This window comes from Lepus europaeus (genome assembly GCF_033115175.1).
Source record: "Lepus europaeus isolate LE1 chromosome 21 unlocalized genomic scaffold, mLepTim1.pri SUPER_21_unloc_10, whole genome shotgun sequence".
NCBI classification, from domain to species: Eukaryota; Metazoa; Chordata; class Mammalia; order Lagomorpha; family Leporidae; genus Lepus; species Lepus europaeus.
The window spans coordinates 1-19,967 of record NW_026909006.1 but is presented as its reverse complement, the minus strand read 5'-3'; the positions used below and the strand labels follow the sequence as shown (position 1 = coordinate 19,967).

The 19,967-nt window shown below is 50.8% G+C and overlaps 1 protein-coding gene across 1 annotated transcript in view; it reads right to left on the bottom strand.

The window, feature by feature from the left end:
- LOC133754319 (katanin-interacting protein-like) overlaps positions 1 to 12,937 on the bottom strand; it is a gene marked incomplete at its 3' end in the record, with an annotated part of 56,935 nt that extends 43,998 nt beyond the window's left edge. The window contains exons 1-2 of the mRNA XM_062184780.1: positions 12,730 to 12,937; positions 4,839 to 4,894 (exon numbers count right to left, since the gene is read on the bottom strand). The remainder of the gene's footprint in view (positions 1 to 4,838; positions 4,895 to 12,729) is intronic.
- Between the last annotated feature and the right edge of the window lie 7,030 nt (positions 12,938 to 19,967).

Genomic DNA, 19,967 nt, shown 5'->3' with positions numbered 1-19,967 from the left:
GCGCCTGGAGCGGGCGGGTAGGGAGGCACCCCTCTTGGGATATGCAGTGGTGCCTGGGAAGTGCCTGCTGTTCTCTGCTAAGTGTTAGATGCTCTACGTTAGGTAATTCAGAGTCGCAGGGGCTTCTGTGGCCTGTGCAGCCTGCTGTCCCCTGTCCGTGAGCACCACTGCGGCCTGCGCACCAGCATGGATCCTGGCGGGATGAATTAGATAATGAATAAGATTTCTTCCTCCTCTGTGATTTCATTTTTTTTCTTTCCCGCTCTCTCTCCTCTCTCTCTTTTCCTAAAAACACTGTATGATAAATTTACTTCCTAATGATTTTTGAGCAAACTACAATGACCACAATTTCAAAATCATTAATAATTCATGAGCAAGGACCATAAACACTATACAATATCCACAGGCAGGAACCATGAATACTTGCTAAGAGATGAGGCGGAGAATATTTTAAGCAGCTGAGCTGGAAGTACCTGTGGACTCCACGCCAACCATCAGAACTCCATTTTTCAGCAAGGACCATAACTCCTCCATTGCTTCAATTCAGTCCACCTCTTCCAGGAAGTCTTCCCTCCCTCCTCTGGCACTACCTGGGATTTTCCCTGATCTTTCTTTGATTTGTGCCTACTGGCATCTGAGAGGGACGAGGCAGGGAGGCACACCTGGGGCCGGGCAGGGCGTGTATGGTCAACAGCTGACCAAGAGCGAGGGCTATTTAATACATGGAAAAGCACTGGTTGCATGTGCACTTTGGAACCACTTGGAAGGGATGAAAAAACCCTGCTGCCCGAGTTACAGCCCCACAGATTTGGACTTAGCTGCCTTGCAAAGGGGCCTGGCCACTGGGACAGGCAATGCCACTGTGGAATTCCAACGTGAGCTTGTGACCTCAGCACAGGCCTCTTCACTGTATACCTGTTTCCTATGAAGCAGGCATGTGCCACAGGGCAGGGAGGGCAACCCGCCCCATCTACAGGGGGCAGCCAGGGGCAGGTGTTTGGTGCAATTAAGATGCCACTTAGGATGCCCACATCCCACATCAGAGTGCCTGATTCAAGTCCTGGCTCTACTTCCCACCCATTTTCCTGTTAATGTGTCCCTTGGGAGATAGCAGATGACGGCTCAAGTAGACTCTGCCACCCAAGTGGAAGACCCAGATTGAGTTCCAGGCTCCTGACCATGGCTGGCCCAGCCCTAGCTTTTGTGGGCAATTCGGGGAGTGAACCAGTAGATAGAAGCTCTCTACGTCTCTCTGCCTTTCAAATAAAGTAAATTTTAAAACAAAGTTTAAAGAGGGTAGCCTTACGAATGACAGTCATCCATGTGGCCATATGGGAATAAGGACTCAGTGTGGCAACCCCCAATTTTCCAAACAAGCCAGAAGTATGCAGCTTTATACAAATCTCCCAACATTTAAATACAAACATCTAATTTTTAAAAATTATAGGATTATATAGGATACAGGTTAGAAACAAATCCTCGGGCTGAATTTGATCTGGCAAAGTCTTTCTCTCTTTCTCTTTTCTTGCTTCTCTTCTCCTTTTTTTTTAAGATTTTATTTATTTATTTGAGAGGTAGAGTTACAGATAGTGAGAGGAAGAGACAGAGAGAAAGGTCTTTCTCCCGCTGGTTCACTCCCCAGATGGCCGCAATGGCTGGAGCTGCGCAATTCCGAAGCCAGGAGCTAGGAGCTTCTTTCCAGTCTCCCATGTGGGTGCAGGGGCCCAAGCACTTGGGCCATCTTCTGCTGCTTTCCCAGGCCATAGCAGACAGCTGGACTGGAAGAGGAGCAGATGGGACTAGAACTGGTGCCCCTATGGTATGCCGGTGCCGCAGGTGGAGGATTAACCTACTGCACCACAGCGCCGGACTGCATGTCTCTTCTCTTTTTTTAAAGATTTATTTGAAACGTAGAGTGACAGAGAAAGGAAAATATCTTCTGGCTATTGGTTCAGTCCCCAAATGGCCACAACAGCCAGAGCTGGGCTAGGCCAGAGCCAAGAGCCTAGAACTCCATTCAGGTCTCCCATGTGGGTGGCAGGGGCCCAAACCCTTGGCTCATCCTCTGCTGCTTTCCCAGGCACATTAGCAGGGAGCTGGAGCAGAAGCAGAGCAGCTGGGACTCGAACTGGCACTCCAATATGGGATGCCGTTGTCCCAAGCAGTGGCTTCACCCACTGCACTACGGTGCTGGGCCTCAGCAAGGTCTTTAGAGCCGACTCCCACCCTCCCTGCACTGTGGGTCAGGCCTCAGCCCTGCAGAGAAGCACCCAATCCTGCCCCAGGCTAGAACCAGCACACTCACCTGCCAGAGAATGGGCCGGCCCAGCCCACAGAACCTCATCTCCCAGGAAACACAAGGCGTGGTGTGTCCCCAGCTGGCTATTCCAACCCTCTCTGGGAGAGACAGTCTGCCTCCTCCCTTGCTTTTTACGTGACACAGCTTGATCTACACCTGGCATCCTGCAGAAGGCGTGTCGTGCCAAAAAGCCCAGATGCCAAGACGAGAGGGGAGGTGCGGGTGGCAAAGGCCTGCTACCATCTCTCGGCTGAGAGGGCTGGCGGCTCGCTATTGGCTTTTCTCTTTTGTTTCTCTAACCCAACAAAAGCCAACAAAAGAGACAGAGCAAGTGCATCCTCTTTTCCAGAGGGCTTGAAACCGCTTTATGTACCTTCCAAGGTTAGACCTGGGTAGAGTTACAAGCAGCCTCCCTGTTTTCCCTTACTTTGAGCACTTTTCAGAAGACTGATGTGAAATGCTCTCTGGTGACCAGCACAAGGATAGCAGCAATTAGGGGAGTCCTGTTACAAGGAGGGCGGGGGGGGAGGGGGAGGGATATCCCGGGTTGGGGGAGAAGAAAAAGCATCTCAGTGAGTTCCCTCCTGCCCTGCTTCTTGGTGTCCCAGCGAATTTCTGGATGCAGATGAACAGGCTGCTGCTGTTCAAGGGCCCAAGGCCCAGGCAGGCCTGCGCGATTCGCTCTGGCTTGGGGGCTGGTCTGTGCCTCTGGCCTGTGTTCACTCCTATGCTAGCTTCTCGGCCTGAGAGTCCCCGGGAAGGGCTCTGCAGGAAGTCAGATACCTGCTTCTGCCTCCAGGAAGGCAGACCTTCCCACAAGGGACTGGGAGAGTCTACTCTGGCCCAGCCTCTGGATTGTCCACTTGGGCCACTATTTGGATCTTTCCAGCAGCATTAAAGTTCCAAAATGATCTCCCTGCCCTCAACCTGCATTGGCTGTTCTGGCTACAGTCAAGAAAGGAGACAACAGGAGGGCGAGAGTCACTGCCAAGGGCACCAGGCACTTCGCAGTCCAACCCGAGGTCCCTCCCCAGAGCTGCCTGGGAGGCAATGGCGAGGAAAGCGGAACCAAGAGATAGAAAGAGAAGGAACAAGTCTTGCTGCCACCTTTGCCTTGTCAATCACTGGGAAGAGGTCACTGCACAATGAAAACGGTATGTGGATGTGGATGAATTTCAGGTCTGGTGGGTGGACATTTATGATGGGCCACTAAGGCTCAAATTCACACCCCCAATAGCCTGGGACTTTTTGAAAGGGCCCTTTGGGGACGGCGCTGTGGCACAGCAGCTGAAGCCACCACCTGCAGTGCTGGCATCCCATATGTGCGCTGGTCCGAGTCCCAGCTGCTCCACTTCCAACCCAGTTCTCTGCTTATGGCCTGAGAAAGCAATGGAAGATGGCCCAAGTCCTTGGGCCCCTGCACCCACATGGGAGACCCGGAGGAAACTCCTGGTTCCTGGCTTTGGATAAGCACAGCTTCAGCTGTTGGAGCCATCTGGGGAGTGAACCGAGATGGAAGACCTCTCCCCCCCCCCCCCAACCCTCTCTCTCTTTCTCTCTGCCTCTCTGTAACTCTGCCTTTCAAATAAATAAAAAAAAAAAAGGCACTTTAACAACCTGTGGGTCCTGACTCTTAACGCTCAGCTCAGTGGCATCTGACTTTGACCACGCTGTTTCCTTGGCCTGGAAAACTCCCCTTTGAGGGGCAGCCTACACACCCCTGTTTCTGTCAGCCTTGCTTGACATTGCTGGCAGAGCGCAGTGCCCGGATTTGTGCATCCTTCCATGATGGCACTTCTCACGCTGATTCTAACCATCCTGCTACACCTCTCCTCCAACTCCAGCCCTTAGTTCCAGTCCCCAGGGGGCCTGGCCCCGGAGCAGGCATACTCAGCGGGCGAGGTTTCAAGAATGGCCACTACATTCTGTCCTCTTTCCCATCAGGAGAGGAGGCCTGCTTCCCCAGCCCTTGCATCAGGGCTGACCTTGCAATGTGAAGCTTATCTAAGCAGCCAGAGGTGACACTGTGCCAGCCACGGGCCTGGGCCTCAGAAGCGGCTGCCGCCCTCAGTACACCTCTGAAACACGGCCATGTGGTCACCCCTGGCCAGCTTGCTGCAGGATGAGAGAACACGTGCAGGGGCACGGAGGCACCCCAACTGACAGTCGGTCAAGTGCATGTGCGTGGGTGAGCTGCAGCTGAGCTCTGCAGAGCCAGACTTCCAGGAGGACCGGCCACGGAAACCCAAAGTGCTGACGCACAGAACTGGAAGCCATGTTCCGTGGCTGTTGTTTTAAGTCACTACAAATTGGGAGTGGTTTCTCACAGAGGCGAAGCTTACTGAGACACTCAGTGAGAGATTGTTAGGACAAGCGACACTAGGTTGGTAAGCTATCTACTACCATCAGGTCTGGGATTCCAACTCGTGACTCAAGGGACAAAGAGTGGGAGACCCAGGAATATCTGCTCACCACCCTGCTCCCCTGGGTGCTTTCAAATGGGGTGCCGCCCACCAGCCCTCACCAGGGACTCATTTACCTCCTTTTTCTCCTGGGAGCAGGACCGGCCTCTCTCAGCCTTTCGCAGGCTCTGACCTGTAGCGGTTCAAAAGCAGAACCAGAGATGAAGACTGTGCGGCCACCGTTAGTTTATGATCATGAAAGCTTTTTATTTGCAAACTGAATAGACGAGACCAATCATAATCAAATGATTTTAAGAAAATGCAGCCTATTATTATAATGGGGAAATGGCACACTCTGGAAATGGGCCATCAGCAGGGAAAGTGGTAATTCGCACACTCATGTGATTCGACTATAATGAACCAACCTGCAGCCCTTTAATCTGGAACATCATCTGCACTCGGAAAGGGCCCACGGACTGTAGTTTTCCCAGCTGAATTACGTTTCTATAAATTGTTTGGAATTACACAAAACGCCTTCCGCAAAAATGCCTTCCACCATGTGCATACACATAACCTTTGATGAGTGCGTACGGAGGCGCTGCCCCGCCTCCGTGCTGGTGCGGGCACGAATGAGCGGTCGTCACTGGCAGTCTGCGTAATGGGCAATTTCTGAGACAATTGGTGCCTTTCTCGGAAAACTCAGAAGACTAACATTTGAAGGTAGCGAGCATAAATTCAATGGCCAGATATCATCATGTTTAAATAGGCTGTTCCCAATGCAGTTTTCCCAACTGTTACGGAGGGGTCCACTATACACAGGATTCCTGGGTGGAAAATTGATGGCCAGCCTTGGTTTTAAAACACGACACAAGAGTCACTTGCTTGTCATCAGTGCATCTCCCAAACTGCCACATCATGTGTCCCGCCGGGTCAGCGCACTCAGAAGGCAGAGACAGCTTAATGAGAGTCAACAGGTAGGGACCAAGACCCAAGGCAGACGTTCATCTCTGGATGTGGTCACTTACAGGGGGCTACATATGAGCGAGGGGCAAGGCGAAGGCATGGCTTATGACCAAGCTCAAGGGATGAGCGTTCTCCAAGAGACCCAAGGATGGGCCTCTAGAAATGGCCAAACTCTGGAGCCGAATTAGAAAAGGATTCAAAAGGGGCCAACATTGTGGCACAGCAAGTAAAGCTGCCGCCTGCAGTGCTGGCATCTCATATGGGTGTTGGTTTGAGTCCTTGCTGCTCCACTTCCCCTCCAGCTCCCTGTTAATGCGCCTAGGAAAGCAGCAGAAGATGGTCCAAGTCCTCAGGTCCCTGTACCCATATGGGAGGCACGCATGAAGTTTCTGGCTCTTGGTTTTGGCCTGGACCAGCCTTGGCCATTGAGGCCATTTGGGGAGTGAACCAGTGAATGCAAGATCTCTCTCTGTAATTCTGACTTTCAAATAAATAAATAAATAAACAAACCTTAAAAAAAAAGATTCAGAAAAGATGCAGCTGGAGAATTTAGAAAGCATGAGGTAAACAGTATGATGGTGTGGTAGACACCTGTTGGGTTATCTGCTCAGCTCCTAGTGACAATGTAAACAGACCTCTTCTCTCGCCCTCGACTCCTAGACACAGGATGGGGTCTCCTGGGCAGCTATCCCTGTGTGTGAGCCCACACTCCAAACCTGACCCAATTGCAGCTGATCAGAATCCCAGCCCAGGAATTTGGACTTGGTTCTGAGAGAGAGAGAGAGAGAGAGAGAGAGAGAGAGAGAGAGAGGCAGGGCAGGCTCGTGGGGAATTTTGATGCTGTGAGCAGCCACTGGCCTCCCGCCTCAGGGCAGATTAGCAGAGAAGGCCAGGATGCTGGCACAGAACGGAGTCATCTGAAACGGATGGCATGCCTGCCTTTGTGTCTCACAGCACCCACTGGAAACTATTTTCTCTCTGTATGCATTTTCTTTTCTCTTAAGACAAAGAGCCTAGGATCTGGGGAGGAAAAGAGCCCAGGAGGACATGCCATGGTGGTGGGGGAGTTTGTATATGGGGACGGTGTACATGGGGGCGCTCTGAACATTCTGTTCCATTTTGCTGAAAGTTCTAAAACACAGTCCATCAATTAAGTACACACACACATACACACACACAAAACAGAAATAAATAAATTTTTTTTAAAAGAGTCCAGGATTTAGGGCCCAGAAGATCTGGTAGTTGTATTTGATCATGACCTACCAATGCCTGCTGCTCATGGGCAGGAGCTAGTATGGCCAGCTCCCAGAACCCCCTGGCTACACCTGCTCTGGCTGTCAGCCCCAGGATTCCGAGGGGGTCCTCAGGCTAGCCATATATAGGCCATACGATGCAGAGCCAGGAGCCAGAGATAGGCCTGAGCTGGCAGAGACAAAGTGGGCTGGAGGCCAGGGTGGCAAGTGGCCCAGAGAGTTCCAGCAGTGCTGAGGGGCAAGCAAGACACCGGCAGGGCCCAGAGCAAGGGCAGAGAGTGGGAAGGACACAGCCAGTCCAAGCAAGAACGTGGCCACACCTGCAGTCTGGCTGATGCCCTTGCTTTCCTGATCACACCAGCTCCAAGGAATACAGTCCTGGACGAAGCTGACTCCCTGTGGGACCTTGGATAAGTCACAGGATCTTGTAGGGCCATAGATTCCTCCTATTTTCTTTTTCAAATGAGAGTTGGGCTGAATCATCTCTAGGTTTGCTTTTCATCTCTAAAATTCTATTACACCAATAAAGAACAGTAAAAAAAAAATTAAGGTGGTCCATAAAAACAAAATATTACTACAAAGAACACAGAGCTTAACTACTGAAATTTGAACGCAAATCTCTCCACTGGAGTTCATTAGAAGCTTCTTTACTCATGAAATTGGAAAATAATTCACTTACTTTCCAATGAAGATAATTCGCTCTAATTATGAGCATTTGTTACCTAACCACCCTGGAAGACAGGTTGGCCCAGTCCCCACACCCCTGAGCCTCTCTGCTCCAGGTAGCTAGACGCTGCATCCAGGTTACACTACGCCTGTCTGTTGCACTTAGCTTCTTTGAGTATCTTCCTACCTTCTATCTCATTTATTCTCACAACAATTCAGGCAGGGAAGTGGAAGAAGGTGACATTAATATCAATATATGCCGCTTGCAAAATTAAGGGGTGTTCCTCTGCATTTTGCAAGGTGACCTGCCTGCTTGGGCTGGGAAGCAATAAATAAGATCGAATGTAAATGATACGTGCGTACTATACTTTCTAGAATAGATGTATGCCTGCAGGAAAAGAGAACGAACAAAATAAAGTGACTGCATGGAATCTTTGTAAATATAATCCTATTCTCCCACGTACGGTTTTAGAAGGGTTTTATCTGCACTCAGAATTTCCTTTCAATGGTCCCAAGACTGTGATGCGTCAGTTTTACTTTCTGTAGATACAGGTAATAAGCACTGCTTCCATTTAGAGGGGAGTCACATCGTCCTCGGAGGACTTTCAGAAGTCATCAGGCGAGGGAAAAATCAGTGTCAAAATTACCTTTGAAAAAGAGCCTTCACCTCCCGAAAAGTACAGCCTTCGAGATACAGCTTTTTATAGCCATTGCTGTGATGAATGTGCATGTGTAATTTTGGTGCATATGGAAATGTATAGTACATGATAGAAATACATATGCAAGCTATAATTTTATGGTATTCTTAATTAAACTATTCATACTGTAACTACTCCATCTTCCCTCTTCGGGTGGGAGGAGAGTGATGAGGGTGCAGGCAAGGGCCCAGCACCAAGTTCACAGAAGTTGAATGCCTGGCGGATGCAGCTTCAACATACTGGGCACCTACTCTGCGGCCAGCACCTATGCAGAGGCATCATCTCCTGCGTCTTTACCACCACTCCTTTAGACCAGCACTCAGCACACTTATTCTGTAAAGGACTGGATAGAAAATATTCTTGACTGTGAAGGCTACAAGGATATAAGGTCTCTGATGCAACTCCTCAGCTCTGCCACCAGAGCCCAAAAGCAGCCACAGGCAACATGTAAACAAACGGGTGTGGCTGTGTTCTAATACAACTTCTCTTATAAGAGCAAGCAGCAAATCAGATGTGGCCCAAGGGCTGTGGCTGGCGGACTCTTGTTTTAGATGCACAGCTCTGTTCTCATGGGTACAAAGCAAAGAGGGAGAGAATCAAGCTGAGGGCCAGTGATTGAACTGCTTGTAGAAGGTCACAGAAATGCAGATTCAGGGCTCAGCATGCGGCTAACTGCCGTCATTACCATCATTATGTTAGCCTCATCACCACCGCCATCATCACCACCACCGCCATCACCGTCACCATGGGAGTTCACTTTTAGTCTGGATCTACAGTGGGCCAGGCACCCGGGCTCCAGGCTGAGCAATACATCAACTCATTGACTCCCCACAGCTACCCTGTGAAACAGGCACTCTTCTCTATTCTACTTGTCAGAGGCACACAGTGAGTCCAAAGAGCTCAGGACACTTGCCCGGTGTCACACAGCTGGCAAGCGGAGGAGCTTCCCTTTCCATCTGGGCAATTCGGCCTGAGCCTGCACTGCGAACCACCACAGACTAGACTTCTCTCAGCCTGGTCCTGAGACCAGTGCAAGAACGAAGACAGTCGCAACAGTTCACGGGGAGAGGGAGCCCGTGGGAAGGAACTCTGCTGTGCTGCACCTTTTGACTGTGCTTTGATTCCCCGAGCAGTTAATAAGGGGGGTTGAGGAAAATGACTCCCCAGCGGAGTTGGGGTTCCCTTCCAGCCAGATGGTGCCCTGAGGAGCCCTAGAAGACAGCAAGGTGCCCGCCGGCGCCAAGGCTCAACAGGCTAATCCTCCGCCTTGCGGCACACCGGGTTCTAGTCCCGATCGGGGCGCTGGATTCTGTCCCGGTTGCCCCTCTTTCTGTCCAGCTCTCTGCTGTGGCCAGGGAGTGCAGTGGAGGGTGGCTCAAGTGCTTGGGCCCTGCACCTGCATGGGAGACCAGGAGAAGCACCTGGCTCCTGCCATCGGATCAGCGCGGTGCGCTGGCCGCAGCGCGCCAGCCACGGCGGCCATTGGAGGGTGAGCCAACGGCAAAGGAAGACCTTTCTCTCTGTCTCTCTCTCACTGTCCACTCTGCCTGTCAAAAATAAAATAAAATAAAAATAAAGAAGACAGCAAGGTGCCTGCAAAGCCAAATGCGGAGAGGTGGGCTTGACATTACACACTGGCTCCCACCGTGGCAGCAAAGGCTGGACTTGGGAGAACAAAGGTGGCTCAGAGGAAATCCTATAGGCAAAGAAAGCCTAGGCTGGAACCTTCCGGTCACAAAGAACATGCTTCTCTCCAGTGGGGTGACAATGCTGCCACTGGGTTACCAAAACGCGAGGCAACTTAGTCCTTTTGTTGGCCACATTGGAGGGCTCCTGCTGCACTCACCTGATATATCTATGAAATTTAATTTACATGACACACATCCCATGGAGGGACTGCTTTCTCTCACCTAGATGGATTGGTAAAAATCCAGAGATTTGCCAGTATATTCTTGGCAAGGTCTGGTGGAGCACAAAATGGCCCAGCCCTGTGGAGGGTATCTTGGCAACACTGTCAAAAGCACAAATGCATTTTCCCTTTGAGCCAGCTAAATTGCTACCAGGAATGTGCTGTGAAGAAACACCTCCACAAACGGGAAGACGCACATGCACAAGGTGTTCACGGCAGCATAATTTGCAATAGCAAAGACAGAAAAAACCAGAAATCCATCCCCGTAGGGAACTGCTGAATAAATATGGTGAATCCACACAATGGCACGGGAGCTCGTGAAGCTGGAAGAAAAACCAAGCAAGCTCCTTATAGTCTACCACATATAAATCCTTAAGAGATGGCCATATTTTAAATGAAGAAAAGAGGGGGCCAGAAAGTATATGGGGCATGCACCTCTTTTCCAAGAAACCGGGTGAGGAAGAATATATACTCGTATTGATTTTATTTGTATAAACAATTACCCGGGAAGTGACTTCTCCATGTAGACTTTAATATTATTTAAATTTTTGAATGACTTATTTGGATCTATTTCCTATTCCATAAACTCAAACTTAAAATATTACACAGCCAAAAGCTGATGCTATGGTTTGGATAAGGTTTGATCATCCTTCCCTTCCCCAAGATCATGGTTCCCAGGGTGGCAGCATTGGATGATGGTGTAGATCTTTGGGAGCTGGAGCCTAGTAGAAAATCCTTAGGGCAACTGGGAGTGTGCTATAAAAAGGGGTTCAGGTGTTTCTCATGGAATTCTGGCTGGTGTTCCCAGCCCCACGTGGGCTCCTAATTCCTCTCTTGCCACATGATTCACCTACACACACCTGCCTCTAAAATTTGCCAAAGGGCACAATAGAGGGTGGGTGTCCTCACCAGAGCCTGCACCATGCTGCTTAGACCACCAAAACTGTGACCTAACTAAACCTCTTTTCTCTATAAAGTTAGCATGCCCCAGGTGTTCTGTTACAGTGATGAAAAACTCTAATACAGCTGAACTCAATTTAAAAAAAAAGATAATAAGAGGTGCTGTAGACCCCAGAGCGGGTGGGCAGCCTGGCACAGGGAAATGGAGTGGCTTCCCTGAACCCCAGGACACTGCAGCTTGCCAGAAAGAGAAAACCTTATTTTTGGAGGACAAATTGCCTTCTTTTAAGAGATCAATCTATAATGTGTGAGAGATAAGAACAAAATGATGGCAAAATACAGTTTCTGGAAATTGAAACAACCGTTTCTTCGCTAAGCCAATCTGCTACTGGTGAGGGTCATGTTCTTACGAAATGGCTGGAAAAGATGAAAAAGGAAAAAAGGAACAAAGACAAAGGGCAAAAAAAAAAGTCAAGATCTGTCCAAATGGGCTTTCTGGAAATCGTGATTTCACCTGGGTCAGGTTTCATGATTGCTTCGTGTGCACCTGCCACTGCAGGGTCCTTTCCTGGGTCACAGCTCCCGGGCTTTCCTACCTGTTTGTGGCAACAACAAAGCCACAAGGCTCGGAGAGGCAAAGCAACTTGCTCAAGGTTACAGAGCAAGGAACGGGAAGAACACGGGTTTACCCTGTGCTCAGGACACTCACTACACCCTGCTTCCTGTCTGCACACCAAGTTCATGAACAAAAGCAGCCCTGGACCCACTGCCCTTACTACCCGCACCCTAGCACGTCCTCAGCTCCAGCCCAACTTCCTGCAAGCTCCCTGAAACTAAGATTCTGGCACTTACTGAGACTCACGTCTGTAGCCGCCAGACAGAAGTGGCAGGGTGGGAACAGGACTGCCTGGAGAGGAGGCAGCTGCCCACCCTATCCAGGGAATAACTGGTTAGTTTCAGCTGCCAGCTTCCCCCCGACAAAACAGACTTGGTCTTGGTGAATTCAATTTTTCTTAATAAATTGTAAATCCAGTCTTCTGAGAAAGCTTCTAATGTTATTTATTTGCTTAGATAATTATTTATTTAAATGGCAGAGTGACAGAGAGAGAGAGAGAGAGAGAAGGAGAGATAGAAAGGAAGAGAGGGATCTTCCATGTGCTGGTTCACTACCCAAATGTCCACAACAGTCAGGCTGGATCAGACTGAAGCCAGAAGCCTGGAACTCCACCTGGATCTCATGTGTGAATGGCAGGGGCTCAAGCACTTGGCCATCTTCTCCTGCTTCCCTGGACATTAGTAGGGAGCTAGACAGGAAGTGAAGCAATCAGGACTTGAACTGTGGACCATATGGGATGTCAGCGTCACAGGTGGCGGCTTAACCCACTGTGTCCCAACGTTGGTAGAGGCTTCTCATGTTTAATGTGGACAAGTAATTAAAAAAAAATTTAAAGCTCAACAAATAGGCTTCTCATTTTCAATCTAGTAGGCAATTAAGACAAAAGATTAGAAAATATCCCACTTTTCAAAACCATGACAGCCGGCCCTCGATATCTGCAGGTTCTGCATCCACTGATTTAACGAACCTTGGGCTGAAAATACTGATGGGGCTGATGCTTGGCATAGCAGTTAGGATGCTCACCTCCCACACTGGATTGACAGGTTTCAGTCTTGGCTCCAGCTACTGATCCAGTTTCCTGCTAATGTACACCCTGGAAGGCAGCAGATGATGGCCCGAATACTTGGGTTCTCTACCACCCACATGGCAGAGGCTGGAGTTCCTGGCTCCTGGCTTCAGCCTGGCATTTGGGGAGTGAACCAGTGGATGAACAATCTATATCTGTCTCTCTGTCTCCTAAATTAAATGAAAATAAATGTTAAAATATGCAGATGAAAACTACATCTGTACTGAACATACGGCCTTTCTTTCTAGTCTTGGTATTAACCACTATTCACACAGCATCTACACGTAGGAGGTAATGGAAGTCGCCTGCAGGTGATTTAAAGCATAGGAGATGTGTTTAGGTGGTCTGCTAGCACAGCACCAGGGTATATAAGGCACTTGGCCATCCTTGAATTGTGGCATAGGGAAGGGGGAAGCCTTAGCACCAGTCCCCCATGGATAACAGGAAATGACTAATTTTTTATGTTTATTTTATTTTCATCTAGGCACAATGAGGAAGTCAGATGGACAAAAACAATCTTAGATCTTCCATCCGCTGGTTCACTCGCCAAATGTCCACAACATCCAGGGCCGGGACAGGCCAAGCCAGGATCCAGGAACTCCATCTGGGTCTCCCATGTAGAAGGCAGGGGCCCCAGTACTTGGACCACCACCTGCTGCCTCCCAGGATGCATTAACAGGAAGCTGGATAGGAAGCAGACTAGCTGGGACTTGAATCGGACACTCCAATATGGGACGCAGGTGTTGGAGGCAGCGGCTTATCCCTCTTCCCCACAACTCCGGGAATAACTGTATTTATTAAACCTGGATGCCCTGGGCCTCTTCTGAGGGCACCTCCTTAACCTCCTTAAGGCCATCCCATGAAAAGAACAGAAGTCTGCTGGACAGAGGGCAGGGCTGTTGGAACACTGGCTCTGCCGCACAACCTTTCCCTTCACTGCCGACGTGCGCCTCCCGGCTGGTTCCAAGCCCAAATTTCCATTCTTTCTGCTGAAAGCCTGAAACAATATCCCTGTCACTCGGCCGGCGCCGTGGCTCAACAGGCTAACCCTCCGCCTTGCGGCGCCGGCACACCGGGTTCTAGTCCCGGTCGGGGCACCGATCCTGTCCCGGTTGCCCCTCTTCCAGGCCAGCTCTCTGCTTGGCCCGGGAGTGCAGTGGAGGATGGCCCAAGTGTTTGGGCCCTGCACCCCATGGGAGACCAGGAGAAGCACCTGGCTCCTGCCATCGGAACAGCGCGGTGCGCCGGCTGCAGCGCGCTACCGCGGCGGCCATTAGAGGGTGAACCAACGGCAAAAAGGAAGACCTTTCTCTCTCTCTCTCTCTCTCTCTCACTGTCCACTCTGCCTGTCAAAATAAATAAAATATCCCTGTCACTCTTCCTTTGCATTTTTGCTGTAACCAGAATTCCCAGGGCCCGGTTTACTGCCAAATTACCTGAGATAAACAAGTCATGCTAAGATCCTTTTTCCCTTTCCAAACCCAAACAGCAGCTGGCAGCTAGAAACGGTTATTTATAACCTGTGCACCGCGCCTCGCACTTGCTTCGTTGAGGAATGCTTAGCCGGGCATTCTTGGGCCGGCTTCGTAATTGGATGAGAGCCTGGGGAAGACGTCGTGTGGCTGGGGACTCATTCCCTCCTGGGAGTCCTCTAAGACCCAACACTGGAGTCTGCTGTCTGGGTTAAGACAGCGCATGTCAAACACTTAGAACAGGGCTCTACGTAGTGCAGGTGCTCAGCTGCTCATCCCCTCCTCCAGAAACGACCATCAGAGGCTCTCCGTGAGTTCTAGGCAACTTGGGCTCCCAAATATATCCTGAGGGTGTCCATTCTCCCACTCTCCAAGCCCCCAGAATCCCTCCTTGGAATTTTTCACTGGGCATCTAGTAGGTCTCCAGCAGCCATAGCACAGTAAGACCATACCACTTGCTGGCTTGACTCTCCAACGCTTCCCTCTGTGAACACCCACACAGCTTGCCCTGGCTGCCCAGGCTCAGCATGGCCTGGCCCAGGGCACAATCCAGACTTCTCCTCTCCTTCCTCGAGGGCACGCTCCTGCAGCCCCACCTGCCCATCTTCGGCCCCTTCCACCCAAGATTCCTCCCCGCCTCCCGGCCCTGGCCTTCTCCTTTCCCTTGTTCAGGAGCCCTCGCTTCCCTCGGTCTCAGCAATCAGATCCAAGCTAGAGGGACTCGGTTCCTTGCAGCGAACTCGTCCTTCCGACTTTCATCTTCTGCACAGCACTTATCTGATCTCTTTCCTATTAATGTGTCTGTGGTCTGTCTCCCCCACTAAATATCAGCGCTACAAAATCGGAGGCAGCTGCCTGAATTTATCATCACTGAATGGCCCACACCCAGAAGAGTGCTTGGACAGGTGCAGGCACGAATGGGTGAATGGTGGGGTTTCTGAACGGACGCTGCGGAAAGGGCCGGGGGGCGGGCCTAGGAGCTGCAACAGAGACTGCATGCTCTCTCACGGTGTGCCCTCCTGCCCCTTTCCCCCTGCTCCCTCTGGGATGTGGAAACAAAATATGACAGAGGAAGTCTAATACCCCCTTGGAGATAATTGGAAAGTATTGATTTCTTTCTGTTTGAAACGGTAAAGATAAGTAAATGTCACACTTCTGTAATCGAGTCAGTGGCTTATGGGACAACTGCTTCCCAGGCGGAAATGTATTTCCGTCTGCTTCTGTATCCATCACACAAGCACCTAAACCCATGCCTGCACCGCGCTCCAAACCAGCCCCATCCACCCACCCCAGCTCCCCACAGGATACAAGTGAGGACTGTGGGTTTGTGAAAATGGGTGTGGACGAGGGGCTTCATGAAAAACTCACGTTCTCCATTAGGTCCATTTCCTCACAAGCTTTCTGTAGCCCCCATGTGTACACAGATACAAATTAAAGTGCCTTTTTGCCCCCCCACCACAGTGATCTGTCAAACTGCCTTGAGTAATATGGGATATAGTCATGAGCTCTCCCAGAATCCTAAGGGAAAAGATGTGCTCCTGCCCCGCCGATGTTCACTGTGTGCCTACTGAGCGCCAGTACCCCTCCAAGGGCTTCAGACAGATGATGTCCTGTGATCCTTACAGCCGCCCATAGGAGGCTCCTTTTGACAACCTCTACTTGCAGTGGAAGGGCCTAGACATTGAGAGAGGGCGTGACTGATCCCTGAGGCCACAGAGCTGGGCAGAGGAGTCAGAATGCAAACCATCCACAAGCTCCACCCTTTCCTCTCCAGCACCAGGAGGGCTAGGGCTGGGCAGCAAGCCCACGGAGAGAGGGAGAGAAGGATCAACTCATCTGCTGTCCTGGTTTTTCAGTTTCCTTCCTCAGGCCTAAAAATGAAACTTCCATGTGCAGGGAAGCCAGGGGCAGAGCCTTGCACAGCACAGGCCCCTGGTGGGGGGGTTGGGGGGGGGGGGGAGAACAGCGTGGAAGGCACTAGACTGAAACTGATCAGGGCCTTGTGTCCACAGCCCAGGCTGCCCATGGGCAGCTACTCAACTCCCCTGGGCCTGAGCCTCTGCATCTGCCACATGACAGTGTTCAGACTTGCTCCAAAGTCCCTTACTGACTGAATCCAGCCCACACACATCTGTCTGGTCTCCATGTCAAAAAAAAAAAAATTAATTTTTTCAGCCAACATTTAAAACTTGGACTATCTCACATTTTAAAATCTGGAGATCTGGATTTTCTTGAAAAATCAAAAGATCTGGCAGTGCAAGGCCTGCCTTCCTGCCTGGCACCCGTCACAGGGAACCGAGAGTGGCAGCCCACCAGCTGGCATGGTGCTCTCTGATTCCCAAACCTAGCTCTTCTGGTTGTCTCCCTGCCACCAAAGTCAAGTCCAGGGTGCCATTTACCAGCAAGTCTGAGAGGTGCCCCCCAAAGAGAAGATGAAAGTGAAGATCCATGTGTCCACATCTTCAGCACAAATGAGTCCCACCATCACTGTCACCATCACCATCATCACCACCACCACCACCACCACCATCACCATCATCACTATCATTGTCACCATCACCATTATCACTACTATTACCACCATCACCATCACCATTATCACCACCATCACCACAGCTAACACTAACTGTGCCAGGCCCAAACTTAAGGGCTTTGTATCTATTGACACATTTCATGCTCTAATTACACATGAAAAAAATGGAAGAGGCCACATGCTTCAAGAAATGAGCAGACAACAGATTTCTTTATGAGACTGAATAATATTCCTAGATATGCGAAGTATATTAGGTGTTGGAAGAAAACCAACAGAAGCAGCATAATGACATTAACCCTGCCATGGCTGTCATTCATATACAACCTGGTCCTGCAGGCCTCTACGTTGTGATTGTGATCCCTGCAGGGGTCTTCAGGGTTCTGAGAGACCTTGGGGGCCCCAGAATGGGAGCCTGACCATAACTATCAAGTCCTTTACAGGGTGAAGACCAAAATCCAGCAGGCAGGAACACAATTTGGGTCTCCCATGGGGGTGGCAGGGACCCAAGTGCTTGAGCCACCGCCTGCTGTCTCCCAGAGTATGCGACAGCAGGAAGCTGGGATCAAACCAAGGTACGCTAATATGGGACATGGGTGTGTTCCTACATCTAGGTAGCCTGGGCCTGTTAGAAGAGGGAACACACAGAGAATGCATGGCAAGTCAGAGAGTTTAGCAAAGCGCTGTAGTCTCTGCAGGTGGGCAATTTCCTGCCAGATTGCATTCACCCACAGCTTTCCCATCTCTGAAGATGATTAAGTCTGGGAATCCATCAGCTAAGGGTGGTCAAGGTCACAGCGGGTTCCAAAGTGAGGCAGGAGCTGGGAGTGAAAGTTAACTTCACGGGGATTGGAAAAAGGGGGAGGGTAAGAATTCCCCCTGGAAAGTAGGGGGAGAGGCTGTGGGTTCAGTAAAGGCAGCTGAGCCAGACTGTGGTACTAGGACAGGTTCCAAGTGTTCAAAGGACAGTATCTAGGGGACCCTGGTTGTCTACTGGAAACAAAGGGAGCAGCAAAGGTCTCCAGAAGCGTGGGCCTTTTTTTAAATTTATTTTTATTTATTTATTTATTTTTTGACAGGCAGAGTGGACAGTGAGAGAGAGAGACAGAGAGAAAGTCTTCCTTTTCCATTGGTTCACCCCCCAATGGCCACTGCGGCCAGCGCACCGTGCTGATCCGAAGCCAGGAGCCAGGTGCTTCTCCTGGTCTCCCATGTGGGTGCAGGGCCCAAGGACTTGGGCCATCCTCCACTGCACTCCCGGGCCACAACAGAGAGCGGGACTGGAAGAAGGGCAACCGGGACAGAATCCAGCGCCCCGACCAGGACTAGAACCCGGGGTGCCGGCGCCGCAGGTGGAGGATTAACCTATTGAGCCACAGGGCTGGCCAGCGTGGGCCTTTTTTCTGTGTGCTGTCATGAGCCTGGCCAGCCAGGTGCTAGGGGACCAGCTGGTACAGCCCTTTCCTGGCTACCATGTCGACCCAGTGAACACGTGCCAGGCTGTGTGCCAGATGTCGGGCATACAAAAGAACAAGAGCGGGCCCTGACCCTCAAAGAGGGAACAGGGCATGGAGTCCAATTCTAGGGGATCCTGCCGTCAGGGAGGGGACGCAGGTCACTGTAATCTGTAGCCAGGGGGTGGGGCAGTGGCAGGGGGAGTGACTTCAAGGAAGGACCCAGCTTGCAGATAATACAGCCTGGGCAAGGTGTGGAGGTGGGAAAGGATGTAGTGTGCTCAAGAAGTGGCTTCAGGGGCCTATGGGGAAGCCAGTATGCTTATGCAGGAAGTGAGCACCTGCTGACTGGCACCACGAGCCACAAGGAGTCAAACCATCAGCCTGTTTCCAAGGTCAAAGGAGTGAGCCCTATTCAGCCCTGGGGGATCAGGTCTGAGTGACAATGCTGGCACGGCAGGGCCAGTTGCTTAGGAGGAGGAGCTTGGAGCTATTTAGAGAGCACTTTATCAAAGAATGAGGAAGTATGGCTACTGACATATTCAGGGCCAGCATTCTGCTTTCTTGTTTGTTTTTCTGAAAGGCAGAGGGACAGAGAGCTCCCACCTACCGGTTCACTCCCCAGATGCCAGGAACACAATCCAGGTCTCCCACGGGGGTGGCAGGGACCCAATTACTTGAGCCATCACCTGCTGCCTCCCAGGGTCTGCGTTAGCTGGAAGCTGGAATTGGTAGCTGAAGCCAGGAATCAAACTCAGGTACTCTGATATGGGACATGGGCATCCTAACTGCTACACTAAATGCCCACTCGCCAAAGCACCTTGTTTATCAGGAGACACAAGAGTTCAGATTTTTATAAGCACTATTTCTGACTCTGGGAAGATACACCTTTGGGCCCAGGGCAGTCTGGTATAAAACTCTGGGCTTGAAGCAGGTGTCTAAAGAGGAGGCTGAAGAGGAACTGCTTCCCCACAGCAGTCTCCAGGGAAAGGTGCTATGTCTACAGGGCAAGTGTTCAGACTGCAAGGGTCAGGCTGTTCAAAACCCCATGGGGCATCAGCAGCCGCACTTTCTCACTCTTTGATAAAGTGCTCTCTAAACAGCCCCAAGCTCCTCCTCCTAACCAACACCACTGCTCCTTGTAAGGCCTCTCCTACTTGGAAACAGAGGAGTGGTCCCAGGGCCAGACCCTGCAGGAGCCAAGGCAAGTCAAGGAGTTCATTCAGCAGCCCGCGGGGCAAGCCATGCCCATGGGCACAGCCTCCAGGGAGTGAGAAACAGGCCTTTGATGACATACTCCAGAGTGCACACTTGTCTGGGTGGAGCCCTGGCTCTGCATCCACTAGCTAACCGTGTGGTGTGAAACGGGCACAATCACGGTACCATACTGAGCTGTTTCAAGAATGCAACTCACATTCTCTATGGCAGCAGTCAGCAGGTTTATCTTGCAAAGGGCCAGCCAGCGAACATTCTGGCCCCATGGGCCAGACAGTCTCTGTCACCACAGTCACCTCGGCCAACATGCCGTGAAAACAGCCATAGACACGGGATGCCAATGGGTACAGCTTTATTTACAAATAAAGGGACTTGACGAACGTTATCTCCTAGGGACTGCCACGCTGGGCTGTAGTTATCTATGCCTGGCTTTTCCCACCCGATTCTGAAGTTCTTACAGGCAGTAGTGACAGTCTGTCTTTCAGACCAGAAAAACCAGGCCTTGCACAGTGTGGCACACAACG